The sequence below is a fragment of the Thamnophis sirtalis genome, unplaced genomic scaffold (assembly GCF_051295495.1).
Source record: "Thamnophis sirtalis isolate CommonGarterSnake01/CBP01778 unplaced genomic scaffold, rThaSir2_p1.2 scaffold_1, whole genome shotgun sequence".
Taxonomy (NCBI): domain Eukaryota; kingdom Metazoa; phylum Chordata; class Lepidosauria; order Squamata; family Natricidae; genus Thamnophis; species Thamnophis sirtalis.
The window spans coordinates 11223300-11239937 of NW_028261381.1; positions in this window are offsets into that span (position 1 = coordinate 11223300).

The window sequence follows — 16638 nt, forward strand, 5'->3', positions numbered from 1 at the left end:
GTTTCAAAAAAATTTGGAACCTCTTCTGTAGGTGTGGCCTGCTTTCCGGGTCCCCTGGTGGAACCTCTTCTAACCGGTTCGGTAGACTTGATGAACTGGTTCTACTGAATAGGTGCGAACTGGTAGGAACCCACCTCTGTCCTATGCCAACAATTTCAAACCCCTGAGTTGGTTCAGAAAGGCACCATGATGGACAATTTCACAGGCTGCTAAAATATCAAAATAGCCAAGGGTGGATACATTGCCCCTATCCTTCCCACAGCAGAACTCAAAAATTATATCATATTTTTTAAAAATTACTTATTAGCACTCCATGTAAGGTTAAGAATTTATGTAAGTTTTAAGTTGTTGTACAGATTTTTCCAACAGAAGTTAAATGTTGCAAAATCCTGATATAATGGTTCATCAGTGAAGAGAGTCCTGTTTTAATGGACTATATTTGAATTTGAATTTGTCTTTACTTATCCCTATAAAAGAGATCCTTACTGTCTTTATGGATATTGTCTGTTAAATCCAAACTTACTTCAGGCAGCTACCTTCATTGTTAAGGCAGCTTGAATAACAAATGTTGGGTGCAACAAAAAAAAAAAACAACCAGTTTTTGTTGCTGTAATGGTTGGCCTTTGTCTGCTTTCAGATTTCCAGGAAAGAGTGTTTGACTGTCAAAGAGAATGGCAGCACGGTTAGGTGGCTGCCAAAACCCATTAATTCAGTATGTAATGAGTGTCTATGTATGGTGATTGCAGCATAACATGAGCAAAAGAGTCAAGCTCAGTGCTGTCTTGTCAAAGGTCCCCTTTCAAAACTGCTTAGTTTTCAGCTATTTTCCCTCCTGCATGACACCTTACTGTTCTGACCCCCTCTCTTCGCTCATTCACAGATGACAGTCAGACAGAACCTCAAAGTAAATATCTTTATCAGTCCTGGCTCAAGCTGGCTGCAAGCCCAAAATTAAACATAGATAAAGTCTCTGGCAAAAAGGTACACAGCAAAAGCAAAAACAAAGAGCTCTTACAGCAAAACCAGGTTTACAGAAAGAAAGCAAATCACTTATCCAAGTGCTTCTTTGAATCAGGGTTACAGAAAGCAAATCACTTATCCAAGTGCCTCTCACAAACAACAAACCACGACCAATGAACGACGAACCACGAAGGAACGAACAACGTTGACTTCTCCCACGAAGGCGTGGCACCATCCGTCTTTCATCTGCAGAAGACGACCCTAACGAGCAACAGCTACTCATTATTCCTGCATCCCGACGCAACTCACAGCAAGCTTCTGCTGAGTCACAACACCTTCCTATGACAAATTATTCTGCCTTTTCTGTCATCATGCAAGTGTCCGTAAGGAATCAAACATTGGTGGTGGTGGTGGTGGGGAAATGATACAAAACTCCTCTATAAAGTTGCGGGACTGGTATTTCCCATCTTGGTGAAGCTTTGTGGAACTGACAAGACATATTGAAAGATCACCCCCAATGTACCAGTCCACAATTAAGGGGATGTTATGCAAGGCTGAAATGGATCACAATAGAATTCTAATTATACACTCCTGAAAATTATCCACACAATACAGGAAGATTAAGAGCATGTCCTGATTACCATGACAACTCAGAAATGTTTCATGCCCTGGTTCACAATAATGGCATTATGGGGATCTTCTAGGTATACGTGTGTGCAGGTTTGTATATTTACTGCCATTAGCTGATTGATTACAGGGTGTCATAATGTCCCTATAATTCTTCGTTACCTGGATTCATGTCAAGGAAAATGAACAGATATATGAATTTACAATTTTGCTGAAGAAGTTACGAAATCAGGGTTTGTCCTGAAACAGAAACTGGCCACTACGATGGGACAGTAGTACCGAGGCAGCTTTGCAACATCCCCAAAGCTTATTTTGATCTTGGAAATCCTAGACCATCAACATTCGTTGCAACAGAAATGACAAAGGAAAATAGTGCGTGTTTGATTTGTTATGTTTAAGATCTCTTGTTTGTTTCTTGAACCATAAGATTTCTGTCTCAGCGCCGATGATAGACATACTGTGTTTCTATAAGCACTGATTAAATTTTAAAACAACCCTTTTCTCCATGTCTGTTGCATCCTTGTCTTCTGCTCACAATCAGTCAGCATTAGGTTCCCAAACCTTCCTTCTGAAATGTTTGCAACTGTTGAAGCATAATGTTGTGACATTTATGGAGAAAGAACACGTTTTAAATTTTCTGATGAGACATTAGGGTGACAGTTTCGGTCAACAGCCACTGAACTGAGTGGCGTTTCCGAAATGCACGTAATTATACTTTAAAGAACTTCATGGGCTGATGGGATCATCTAAAAATTAAAAGTTAACTTTGTAGCATTCTATAAAAGGGTTAGTGATTTTAGTTTAGTTGTAACAGGGAGAAGAGCTATAACCGATTTGCATCCCTTGGGAGCCTGTACACAGTATATACACAGTATTTCCTTAGAAAAGCACTGCTGAACAATTGCGGTTAACAGGAATAGGAAGTGTAGACCAAATTTCAGAGTGCAATTAAAGTTTAGCTGATGAGCTTGCTAGTTTTATAATCATTCCAAGGTGCAGCACAATGTCGCTTATGAAAAGAAACTGAGTTCACCACATCCTGATCTAACCATCCAACCTTCCTGCAGCTCATTCATCTGAAGGAGTGCATCTGGAACAGCCATCCATTCCCAAGTCTTTTATGCAATCACAATGTCAGCAATTTCAGGATCCCCAATTGTTGCCTAATTAACATCAGAAGAGGTTAATTACAGGACCCAATGAAGATTCATTACAACCAGGCAGAGAGTAAATCTGATTTCAACCATTTAATTATTGCTCAAAATATAATTATGCACTTCACGTAGTTGTCACTGTATAAAGGGGTTATATGAAGTTTTGAAATCCCTGTTTAAAACCCAATAAAACCCTGTATATTAAAACATAAACAACTTCCTTCTAGACTCTAGAAGGAATGGACGATTAAATGTAAGGGAAGAAGGAACAGATAATGCATTATTTATTTCTTTTTATGGCCCACTTGTTTTAGATTTTTTTTTTTTAGATTTTTAGATTTTATTTATTATTTATAGGCCGCCCTTTTCCCTGAGGGGACTCAGGGCGGCTTACAATTCATGGGAGGGGGTGTGTAAGACAAAACATAAGACAGTACGTGAATAAAAAAAATAAACAATAAAACACAACTTTCATTCAACATTCGGGTGGGGCGGATTAAAATCTTTATCCCCAGGCCTGACGGGATAGCCAGATCTTGAGGGCTGTGCGGAAGGTCTGGACGGTGGTGAGGGTGCGAATCTCCACGGGAAGATCGTTCCAAAGGGTCGGAGCTACTACTGAAAAGGCTCTCCTCCGCGTAGTTGCCAGTCGGCACTGACTGGCGGATGGAACTCGGAGGAGGCCTAATATGTGCGATCTATTAGGTCGAAGGGAGGTAATTGGCAGGAGGCGGTCTCTCAAGTACTCAGATCCACTACCATGGAGGGCTTTATGGGTGGTTTTAAAACATAAAGGATCAAAAATATTGGATCTATTTGAGGACTGTGCAATGCTTTGGATTCACCGCCAAGAAGGTATAGATGGAAATGATGCTCAGTTGTTTGCTGTTTATGCAAAGAGTTAAAGTGAGGTGCTACATTTGCAGTCCTGGACTCACTAAAATACTTTTTTTTATAAATGATTTCCAAAACACTACAAACAGTAATCTAAATCTGTATTCATGTGTTTTGAATTGTCATTACCGGTAGTGGAACAGCATAGTATTCCAGAATAGTTTTTCCAGTTGTTGGTAAATGAGCATAATACCATTTAAAGGGTTATGGCATGAATTATTATATACTTGATTCATTAAACATGAAGCTCAGTCATGAATATTCAAAAACGCATCACAAATACCATTGACTGGTGCTAATGGTTGATACGGGTCCTAGCTATCAACTAAGTACCTTCTTAAAATATATGATTTTCAGAGTAGCACATCTTTTTGCAGTTCTGCTGGTGTTATTGCAAGAAGCAATTGTTGTTGATTTATCTTATAAAATTCTGGGACATGGTACCAAGTGCCCCGATGACAATAGGTATCACTGTTACATGTTTCATCCTTAATTGCGTAGTTTCGATGGGCAGGTAGCAGTAATTTGTGATTTTCAAGTATTGGCTATGCATAGCTTTGTTTTTCCAATTTTCAGCTCGCTTCTCAATTACTTCTTTCCTATATTCAGCTTTTGACTTAGTTGTCTTTAAAAGGCCTCCATTTACTTCCTTAATCATTGGTTCTTCACTTTTCTGGATGTAATCATTCAAGCTGTGTTTTTCTTCTTCCACAGTCTGTTTTACTTGTAGAAGACCTCGACCACCTTCTGCTCTTGGTAGATATAATTGGTCAACATCACTTTTAGGGTGCAAAGCATGATTCATTGCCATAAGCTTCCTTGTTTTTCTGTCCAAATTGTCCAACTCCATCCGGATCTAGTCAATTATTCCTGCAGAGTATCGAATCACAGGTATAGCCCGGGTATTTATGGCTTTTATGATGTTTCCTCCACTCAATTTGGACTTTAATATCTTGCGAATTCGTTGAATGTACTTGGCTGAAGTTAATTCCTTGACTTTATTATGCATTAAGTCAGAGGCCTCTAAAATACCCAAGTACTTGTAACCTTCTTCTGGTTTTATTGTCTTATAATTTCTTCATTCTCAAGTTCTATTCCATCATCATCTATGACCTTGCCTGCTTTGGTTGCCATTATTGCACATTTGTCAATTCCAAACTGCATACCAATGTCTTGGCTAAATTATTTTGTCCTTTCAATTAATAAATTCAGTTCAGCTTTTGTTTTACCAAACAGGTTCAAATCATCCATGTACACCAAGTGTGAAATTTTCAGTTCTTTCTTTGCAAATTCGTACCCATAGTTCATCTTCTTCAAAATGATTGTCAGTGGTAGCATTGAGAGTATAAAAAGTAGGGGTAAAAGGGAATCACCCTGGAAAATGTCTCATTTAATTTCAACTTCACTCAGTACTTCTTCATTAGCTATAAGCTTCGTTTTCCAGAGGTTCATTGAAGTTTCCATGAATTTTTGTATGTTGCTGCTGATGCCAAAGATTTTCAGGCATTTTTGATCCAGCTATGGGGAAATTATTATAATTATTATTATTATTTCATCACAGAGTCAGCCAGATGTTCAGGTTGGATTTAGAATTTTTTCATCTATTTAGTCCTTCCCAAGGACCTGGGATAAGCAGATGTGGTTGTATGTTGGTGTTAGAGGTATCATCACAGAATGTAATCTGTTCTGAGTAAAGCTGCAATTTTGCAATTGTTAGTGCAGATATCATTCAAGTGGTGCTCCAATTATTTTTGGATTGCACCCAAGGTTCCTATTACTATTGGTATTACCTTTGCTTTCTTTTGCCACAGTCATTCTATAATTCTATTTGCAGGTATTTGATATCTTCTCCAGTTCTCTTCTGCTGCCACATCCACTATCCAGACTATATTATTATTATTATACAATTGTATCACAGCGGCCAGTTGTTTCGCCGGATTTGGCATTGGTTACTAGTCGGGCCCCACCCAGGGGCCTAGGATGTCATGACGTATTTTCGTAATATGCGTGCAGATCCAAGCAGTGCGGCTTTTTGCATTTGACTGATGGTGATTTTGTCAATTTTTAACTGTTTTAAATGTAATTCCAGTGCTTTTGGAATAGCACCCAGTGTGCTGATTATCACTGGAAGTACCACTGCTGGTTTGTGCCATAGTCATTGAATTTCGATTTTTAAGTCCTGGTATTTTGCAATTTTTTCATGTTCCTTCTCGGCGACCCTGCTATCACCTGGTATTGCGATGTCTATGATTGTGACCTTATTTTTCTCAACCAGTGTGATGTCTGGTGTATTATGCGCCATTATTTTGTCCGTTTGTATACGGAAATCCCACAAGATCTTGACCATCTGCTTTTCGGTGACTTTTTCAGGCTGATGTTCCCACCAGTTTGTTGCTGTTTTAATATTATAATTTTTGCACAAATTCCAATGGATCCTTTGTGCTACTGAATTGTGCCACAATTTATAATCAGTCTGTGCGATTTTTTTACAGCAGCTCAGTATGTGATCAACAGTTTCATCTGCTTCTTTGCAAAGTCTGCATTTGGCATCATCAGAGGATTTTTCGATTTTGGCCTTAATGGCATTTGTGCGGATAGCTTGTTCTTTCGCAGCCAGGATTAGTGACTCTGTTTCTTTCTTTAATGTACCTGCTGTTAACCATAACCAAGTTTTTTCACTGCCCACTTTATCTTTTATTTTTTCCAGAAATTGGCCATGCAGTGCTTTGTTCTGCCAACTCTCCATTCTTGATTTTATCACATCTTTTCTGTATTCTTGTTTTGTCTGTTGGGCCTTCAGTAGATTTTTGTTCTTTACTTCAATTAATAGATGTTCTTGACTTTCTTTTAAATAATCAGCCAGTGCATGTTTTTCTTCTTCAACTGTTTGCTTCACTTGTAATAATCCTCTGCCACAGGGGCAGGTAAAGTCTATCAGTATCACCACGTGGATGTAAACTGTAGTGCATTGTCATTAGTTTCCTGGTTTTTCGGTCCAAAATGTCCAAATCAGCTTGTGTCCAGTTAACTATACCAGCTACTAGTATAGTAGTACTAATCCTGGCTGCTGAAAAAATCGCAACCTGGAATTAAGGAGAAACTTCCTAACAGTGAAGACAGTTAATCAGTTGAACAACTTGCCTTCAGAGATTGTAGGTGCTTCATCACGTCTTCATCTCTTTAAGAAGAGACTGGACAGCCATGTGTCTCAAATTGTATAGGGTCTCCTGCATGAGCAGAGAGTTGGACTAGAAGACATCCAAGGTTCCTTCTAACTCTATTCTGATTGATTGAAAATAGAAAGTGTTGTAAAATTTAGAAGTTGTATTCTATCCAATGAAATAGTTATGAGCTGACTATAGATAAAAAATGGACGTCCTAGTGAAATCACCACTTCTGCAGGGAAATTCATTAAATGGCAATCAAAAAAGGATATTCAATATACCTAAAATCAAGTTGGTTGCGGTATGAACAAACTTAAGAACAAATTAAGAACAAGTTTTAAGAACAAATTAACTACATTCATATTTGTAAAGCAAACTTGAAGTAGTTTACAAGAACAAGACATTGAAGTTCATTACTCAAAATGTACACAAATCATATAATTGCATCAAATTATTTCAACTAAATGACATATGAAGTGAAAAAAATGGAATATTCAATTTTGGAAAATCAACGGATACAAACTTTGACAAATGTAAAATACACTTCATATGAATAGAATAGAATGAATGAGCTGGAAGTGACCTTGGAGGTCTTCTAGTCCAACCCCCTGCTCAAGCAGGAGAACCTATACTATTTCAGTTAAGTGACTGTCTAGATTCTTCTTAAAAACATAGCAATAGCAATAGCAGTTAGACTTATATACCGCTTCATAGGGCTTTCAGCCCTCTCTAAGCGGTTTACAGAGTCAGCATATTGCCCCCAACAACAATCCGGGTCCTCATTTTACCCACCTCGGAAGGATGGAAGGCTGAGTCAACCCTGAGCCGGTGAGATTTGAACAGCCGAACTGCTGAACTGCAGTCAGCCTGCAGTGCTACATTTAACCACTGCGCCACCTCACCTCCATCACATCCAGTGATGGAGAGCCCACAATTTCGGGAGACAAGCTGTTTCACTGGTTAATTGTCCTCACTGTTAGAAAGTTTCTCATTAATTCCAGGTTGATTAATTTCCAACCGTTATTCCTTGTCCTGCCCTCTGGTCCCTTGGATAACAATCCCATCTTCTTTATGGCAGCCCCTCAAGTACTGCTTTCATGTCACCCCTAATTCTTCTTTTCTTTAGACTAGCCAAAACCAAATCCTGTAGCTGTTCTTCAATGTTTTAGTTTCCAGGCCTTTGATTATCTTAGTTGCTCTTCTCTGAACTTTTTTCAAAGTCTCAACATCTTTTTTGTAGCATGGTGACCAAAATAGGTTGCAGTATTCCAGATGTGGCCTTACTAGGGTATTATAAAGCAGTACTAATACTTCACATGATCTTGATTCTATGGCTCTGTTTAAAAACCCAGGATTGTATTAGGTTTCTTTTAGCTGCTACTGCACACTGATGGCTCATATTCAAGTGATCATCCACTAAAACACCAATGTCCCTCTCACAGTTACTGTTTCTGAGCCAGGTCTTCTGTAATATGTATTTATACCTTTGATTTTTCCTGCCAAAATATAACACTTTGCTTTTCTCCGCATTGAAATTTATTTTGTTGGATAGGGCCTATTGTTCAAGTTTGTCAAGATCTTTTTGGAATTTGAGCTTGTCATCTGGGGTGTTGGTTATTCCTGCCAGTTTAGTGTCATCTGCAAATTTGATGAGTTCCCCTTCTATTCCCTCATCTAAGTCATTTTTGAAGATGTTGAAGAGTCCTGGGATGTAAGGTGGAGCCTTGGGGTACCCCAATACTTACTTCTCTCCATGTCAGTGGTGGGTTTCAAAAATTGTTCGAACCTACTCTGTGGGTGTGGCCTCCTTTGTGGGAGTGGCTTGCTGCCCATGTGACCGGATGGGAGTGGCTTGCCCCCCAATGTGACGGGATATGAAGCTGCTTACGACACTTGCCAGAACCACCTTAAATTACCCCACACACAGCACAGGCATGCATAAGAATATGATGTAAACTTGTTTTTTAAAAGGCATCTTTGGTTTGCGTCAAAACAACTTCAACACACGCAATGTTCTGATTGCACCACAAACACAGTAGTCATCCTTACCTTTCACAGAGGCACTGAGTTTTATAAATATGAGCATGATAGTATAGAATAATCATATCCAAGGTCCAGTGGTGGGTTTCAAAAATTTTTGGAACCTCTTCTGTAGGTGTGGCCTGCTTTCCGGGTCCACTGGTGGAACCTCTTCTAACCGGTTCGGTAGATTTGAAGAACCGGTTCTACCGAATAGGTGCGAACTGGTAGAAACCCATCTCTGCTCCATGTGGATGTAGCACCATGAATTTATCATAAAATATTGTTTTATGTTTATTGAAATTCTCAAAGATTGATTGAAAATTTGAGAGATCAGTTCTCTAATGCCAATCTTGTAAAGAAAATTGAGGGTTAACTCACGTGGCTACCTTACATAGTCTTGAGAAAAATACAGTACAAATGAAGTATTAAATTATATGCATCATACTCATATTTCTGATCATCAACATATTTAATGACTGCTGTATTCTGTACAATTTGCAGCAAACTATTACAATTAAAAATTAATATTCACAAGCTGGATCCACAATAATCAGGAGGGGAGGAAACCCTGTATTCGAAGTTCAAAATGGCTATTAAAATCTTAGCATCCATATTAATCAGGTAAATGGCTCTATAAATGGAGTATGTAGAAGGTTACTGGCTGAGTTTGAGAAGAACTACAATAAAAGTCTCATTGAAACTGGGTGGTAGGAGTCTATTAATTAAAAAAAATAAGTTCCAGCTTGGTAGAGAAGGGGAAAAAAAACGTTCAATAATCTAAGTTTCACAGAATTTTACAAAACATTTGGACCGATTGGGCTGTTCTTTGCTGTGGTTTCTAAAAGAGAGACTCTACAGGAAGTCATTCAAATGGGCTGCAGCAACCTAAATATTCCTTCCACCTTCATGTATATTTTATTGTATTTTCTCTCTGTCTACCTTGGTACTCATCATCATAATGTGCTTTATAATGAGTTTTGACTAGATGTGGGAGACGAAGGCGGGGAGTAAAAAGGCTGTTGCACAATAAATTTCCCCAAAGCTGCTCAAAGAGGGTGGCATAAATTAGTTTAAGGAGAAAAATGGCAGGTTCGCTGCTGAGTAATCCCGAACTGTCATTTGTGTTTCTGAGCAATTATTTTGGCTCTTTGCATATTTTTTTTTAAACAAGTCGCTTAGAAAGCATTTAAAGCTTATATTAATATTGAGTTAGCAAAGTTGCACAAGTACCAGAAGGCAAACAATACAGCCCCAGGCTTTCTTTTGCCAATTGGACCCACAATACTTGCTGATGTTGTCAATCCATCTTGTTTTACATCTCTTCCGTGGAAGCTTTGTGTCAAGTGGGATCCATTCTGATTGCTTTTGTCCACCTGCCACCAATTATTCTGCTACTCAGCCCATTTCTGTTGCAATTCTTTTACTCTCTTGATGATATTGTATATTTTTGTTTGTTCTCTAATCCATGCGCAGGTCTTTCTATCTTGTCTTGTAATGCTGAGCATGCATCTGGAAGAGCCGAGATGGCGCAGTGGTTAGGGTGCAGTACTGCAGGCCACTTCAGCTGACTGTTATCTGCAGTTCAGCGGTTCTAATCTCACCGGCTCAAGGTTGACTCAGCCTTCCATCCTTCCGAGGTGGGTGAAATGAGGACCCAGACTGTGGGGGCGATATGCTGACTCTGTAAACCGCTTAGAGAGGGCTGAAAGCCCTATGAAGCGGTATATAAGTCTAACTGCTATTGCTATCTTTCCATAGCTCTTTGCACCACTCTTAGCTTTTGTATTGATTGTGAGGTTAGTGTCCAGGTTTCACTGGCATATGTTAGAGCAAGTATAAACACACTCACACATATATACACATATACACACTCATGTCAACCTTCATCTGAATTAGAACTTTCCCAAGATGCCCACAGACATCCTTGATATGATATTCAAGAAAGCTCATCTAGAGAGAAAGTCTGCAAGAATAGCCGAATCCTCTTGTATTATTTTTTCCTGATACAGTTTGAAGTGGTATAACTAATTGTTGAATTGGGGATTGGTGAGGAGGGAAGGAGCAAAAGATATAAAAACATGTCCAAACTTTGATCCTCTCTCTAAAATCCAATTTATTATCTTCCTAGTTGTTCAGGTATGATGTCTTTGTGAATCTGATGCAACTTAGGTATTTCTATCAGACATAGCCATCATATAATTGCATCATTTGCTCAATGACATCATGTGGCAAATGTCATTTTGATGTCACTGCAGTTTGCTACAACTGCTGGTGGGAGAGAGAGACAATTTATATTCATGTCCTACTACAAATCTATTCCAGACACAGGAGATCCTTGCTTAAGTGACCAAAATTGAGACCAGAAATTTCATTGCTAAACACCATGGTCACTAAGCAAAACATCATGTGATTATGACAGGCTTATGATGTCACGTCTCATTCAGTTGTTAAGCAAGACATGACATGACTGTGAGTTGCAATTTTACTTTAGTGTTTTCCATTAACTATGCTTGACAAAAGCCACTTTTGAAGCATATGAATGGTGATTGTGTGACCATGAGATGCTGCAAGAGTTGTAAATGCATGCCAGTTGTGAAGTACCCAAATGGTGTTTATGTGACTGCTGGATGTTGTTATGGTCTTAAATGCAAGAACAGGTTGCAAAGCTGTTTTTTTATATACCTTTATAACTTTGAACAGTTGCTAAATGAGGCAGTTGGTAAGCAAAGAATATCTGCGTATGTTTTGCCTCATTGCTAGTTTAATTATCAGGACAGCTGGTGTTCTAGGAACAGGTTCAGATCCTTGTTTAGCTGGAAACCTCACTGAGTGACTTTGTATTAGTTACCTGCCTCTGGGCTAAAGTATGAATTTCTTTCAGATTGGTGAAAAAAAAGAGCACAGGAGAGTCAAGATCGCTTCTTGGAATCATGATATCCACCTTAAACTTCCTGGAGACACAGTGAGATTAAATAAATCAGAGCAAGCAGCCAGACCTAATTAGTAATATTTGGGCCCCCAACGTAGTGAAATTCAGTTAAGTCAATCCCTAATTTTTACTATTTATTATTTTAATTCTCACTATGCTTTAGGAAATTAACTTTGGAAAGAATTTATGAACTAATTCTAAACGTGGATAAAAATGTCACTTTACAGATTCCTCAAACTAACATTTTAGACAGCAGACAGGAATGCTATAATTGAGTGTCATAGCCAACCTCATTCTCTCTAAGTTAGGTGGGTCACAGAGACAAATATAAGAGTAATGTATTTAAATATATCTTTACCTAGCTATACATATGAACATGCATGCACTTCAAAAATTGTGTCAAAGTCACTGGGAAATTTCAATATACAGCTTCTGAGGAGGTGGTGGAAGAGAGCAGGAGAATCACCCATCCTCTATATATAGTAAGTGTTTTTTAAACTATTTTTTTTCCTTTCAGGATCCCTTCCCACTTTTAAAAAATATGGAGGACTCCAAAAGAACTTCTGCTGTATCGATTATCTTTCTTTACCATATTAAAAATTAAAATTGGTGCATTTGCTGATTCTCATGGTTGTTTGATGGAATTTTAATATCTGATTATTTTTCAACATAGCTGGGAAATAATTTTGATTTTAGAGACCTCTGAGAGGTCGTGTGAGACTCTCAAGTGTCCTAGGACCACACTTTATGAAATATTAGTCTACATTAAGCAACCAAGATATTAATCAGATACTGAAGTGCTCCAATAGCAAAATCAATATAGTTAGTATGTGTGTATACAGAGAATACAATTCATTGGGACTCTGTCTCTACACAAATGCACAAACTCCACATTTCACATCTGGATGCCAAGCTATATACCAATAGTGTCTAGAGTTGTTAGCGTTCACATTCTAGCCCTTGCATATTATAACCATAAAGCAGGATTGCCTGCTGTAACTAGGCAGGGAATTGCCTTTTTACAGCTTCCCCTTTTGTTGTTGTTATTATTATTGTTGTTGTTGTTGTTGTTAGTTGCAAAGTTGGGTCTGACCCATTGTGACCCCATGGACAGCGTTCCTCCAGACCTTCCTGTTCTCTACTATCCTCTGGAGTCTATTTAAACTCATGCTGACTGCTTCAGTAACTCTATCCAGCCACCTCATTCTCTGTTGTCCCATTCTTCTTTTGCCCATAATCTTTCCCAGTATTAGGCTCTTCTCCAGTGAGTCCTTCCTTCTCATTAGATGGCCAAAGTAGCTTCCCCGTTAGAAATCAAAAATCAGATAAATAGCAATAGCAGTTAGACTTATAGACTGCTTCATAGGGCTTTCAGCCCTCTCTAAGCGGTTTACAGAGTCAGCATATTGCCCCCAACAACAATCCGGGTCCTCATTTTACCCACCTCGGAAGGTTGGAAAGCTGAGTCAACCCTGAGCCGGTGAGATTTGAACAGCCGAACTGCAGAACTGCAGTCAGCTGAAGTAGCCTGCAGTGCTGCATTTAACCACTGCGCCACCTCGGCTCTAAAGGGTTGCTCCATATGTATCAAGATGGGATATCAGGTTTTTCTCTCTCTCCTCCCCCCCCCATTTTCCTTAGGTTTTGGTTTTGAAGGCCCCATTAAGCAGCAATATACCTTCATTTGTTCACAAGAAGAAAGGCCGCACATTAAATGGATTGGAACTATGGGATGAGATGGCCTGATTATTCAGCACACAACTTTGCTTTGGAGTCACAAAGGGCCCCATTGTGTACAATGACTTAATTAATATTCTGATTAAAAAAGGAAGGGAAAGGAGGATGTATATGCCCTAGATACTTAATGTACTGGAAAGAGGTAAAGATTTTCTGATACTTTATGTATTGCAGAGAGGTGACACCGTACAGTTTTGGTGTCTAAGACAACAGTCACATAAGATGCAAGGTGAGTTGCTTCCCCCATCTCATCTCCAGTCTTTAGAAGCTGTAGTTGCTGGATGGCAATTAATCCCTAAATTAGATCCTGAAGGAAGTCATTTCAGAGATTAAGTTCATCAAAGGCCTCTGTTCAGTGCATACACTGAGCAGTTAAATTGCTTACCTTATTAACTGACAGTTGGAAGAGTAGCTAATCCCTAATGGAAATAATTGGAAAGAAGAGCTTTATATAGAGATACTGGGTGACCATTTGTAATGTTTCTGATGCAAAAAAAAACAACAACACATCCTTAATTCATTATTTGATCCTACAGATTAGTATCTGCAAATCAGCATAATATTTTGAATCAGACAAACAAACAAATGAAAATTGGAGAAGGGGGTCTATAAACTCTTACACCGTTTACAGATATAATATTACAAAGTGTATATTGTGTGTGAGTGTGATTTAGAACAATTTATCCATGTGCTCTCTTAATGTCACATTTGTGCCTTGTTCTTCAAGTGCTTATATGCCATTCAGAATGACTGAATCATAAACGACGACAATTCTGGAGAAGAAAGAAAAGATTATAGCAACATATGGATGCAGCAATTAAAACAAAGCAATTGTGTTTCTTGTAGAACAAACCTATTCCTGAATCAATTTTTCTAAACAAGGAATGAAAATTGAACAAGGTGCCAGTCTAACCTCTTGAGGGGGAGACTTCTTGGCATGAAAAATCTCTTTCTATCTTTTCCAAACCTGAGCAGAAATTGCTTGCATATAGAAATGTGAAGTGCTTCTATGGAGATAAAAATGTAAATGTTGGTAAATGCCTCATTTGCAGTAATATAAAGGCATTTTCCCACCTCTTTCTATTTTCTTCCTTTTCTTTTCTCTGTCACCTCATCTTACAATTGGCATCTCCACAAACCTTTTCAGCTGAAGTCCAATAGATGAATTGCTTTCAGTAAAGTTCTTGGATGCTGAAGGAGGAACTAAACCCCAATTTATCCAGTAATTGCTCTGTTCATGAAAACTAGTATCAAAGCTTCAATGCATTTCACTGGTGTCTCCTGGGAGGGCTCATATCTTATTCTTATGCTGATGTAGCTTAAAAGAGAAGAGGACTACATTATATTTGCTCCTGCCATTACAAGGTTTCTTATTCCATTGTGTACATTCCTCTGAACTAAGATTAGTTTAACCGAGCTCCCTTTGAAAAACTAGCCTACCCATCAAATGCATCAGATCCTAATGCATTTGGTAGCCATGCAAAATCAATGAGCAGCACCATTTTCTGCTTCCTGAAATGATCAATAGGATTCACATAATGGGTGGAAACTTTTTTTTTTAATCATGACAGCCCAGCATCTAGTGGGCATAAATCTTCCTTCCATTATAACCTCTCCCATTTCCCACGAGTGTGAATGTGGCGGTATTGAATAATATTTATCCGGCAAATACATTATGGAAACTGATACAATTAGAGCTTCACACTTCAGTAATGATAGGTTTGATCCCAGAGGCCTGTTCCTAGACAATGCTTTGGCTTCCATATTTCCATTAAAAAAATAACAAGAGCCGGTGAGGCAGTGGAGTGATTTAGGAGGAAACTATGAAGGGATTGGAATGAAAACCATTTGTAAAAATTATTCAAGGGAAAACATTAGGAAGCTGCAAGAAAAGGTCAGAAAATTACGTTTCCTCTAATGCACCTTTCATGTCTGAATAAAGAAGTTATACACATACTGTACCTGTGCCACATTTGAAAGATACTAATTTAGAAAGATGGTAATTTACACTGCTCAGTTGCACATAACTTAATTACAGATATTGTATGATTGCTAGAAATTATTACACAGTTGGTTCACAATATGGACATTTAGGCCCTCCTATATTAATTTATACCATCATGTTCACACTAGTAGTAAAATGCTTGGAACATGCAAGAATCTTTAACTTGGGCTAAAATAATAACTGATATCAAGGATCCATTCTTGAGTAGCAATTTCAAAAGAAATGAGCCTTTACTAAGAATGACTTCTTAGACTTAGATATCTTGGGCCTAACTTCAGGAGATGAAGTTTTATAAATGACTTCCAAACTAGGACCCACAATTTTGGAAGATGCCTTGGGTAGCAGAAGGACTTTCATATTAACTGTCTGATTAGGGGACATATGAAGAATGGGACTGTCAGATCCCTAAAAGTGATACTGCTTTTCAATTGGGAGGAGGCGAGCCTTGGAGTTAAATCATTAGCTACATCTGAAACAACTGAGTTTTACAACTTTACAACTGGTTTCCTGTCACTGGGAGACTGAAGGTCCCAACATCTCTGGAGGGATGTTTATGGTAGCCATGTGGGATATATAACTTCGATGTCTAACTAGAGATAGCCATGGGAATGTGTGCTGTATTGACTCCCAGGGCAGAAGAGTTAAGGAAGCATTTTCACACTTGTGTATTGGTCAGAATCTGCATTCGGACAAAGGGGAGGGGTCATTATCAGCTTAATCCCATTTGCATGGCCTAAAGGTTTTCAGATGCTGCTTTGCTTCTAATGGTTTCCATTCTGCTTGATTAAAGGTTCCTTTTGAAATAATCCATTACAAGAATCTTTACTTTGTCAAGTTAGGAGAGGAGCCATTACAGGGACTAGAAGATCTTCAAGGTCCCATTCTATTCTATTCTATTCTATTCTATTCTATTCTATTCTATTCTATTCTATTCTATTCTCTTTCTGAGTTTATTTATTTTCATTCTGGTTTTATTTTATAAATTTTAATTGTTTTTTTTTCTTTTTCCATTGTGAGCTGCTAGAGATCTGTGTATGATTACATCAGGATATATACAGTGAGTGTAGATTAATAAGAAAAAAATGGATTTCAACAATTGTAGAATCAGGCTGAAGCATTAACAAAATTGACAAAAGTGAAAGTGGT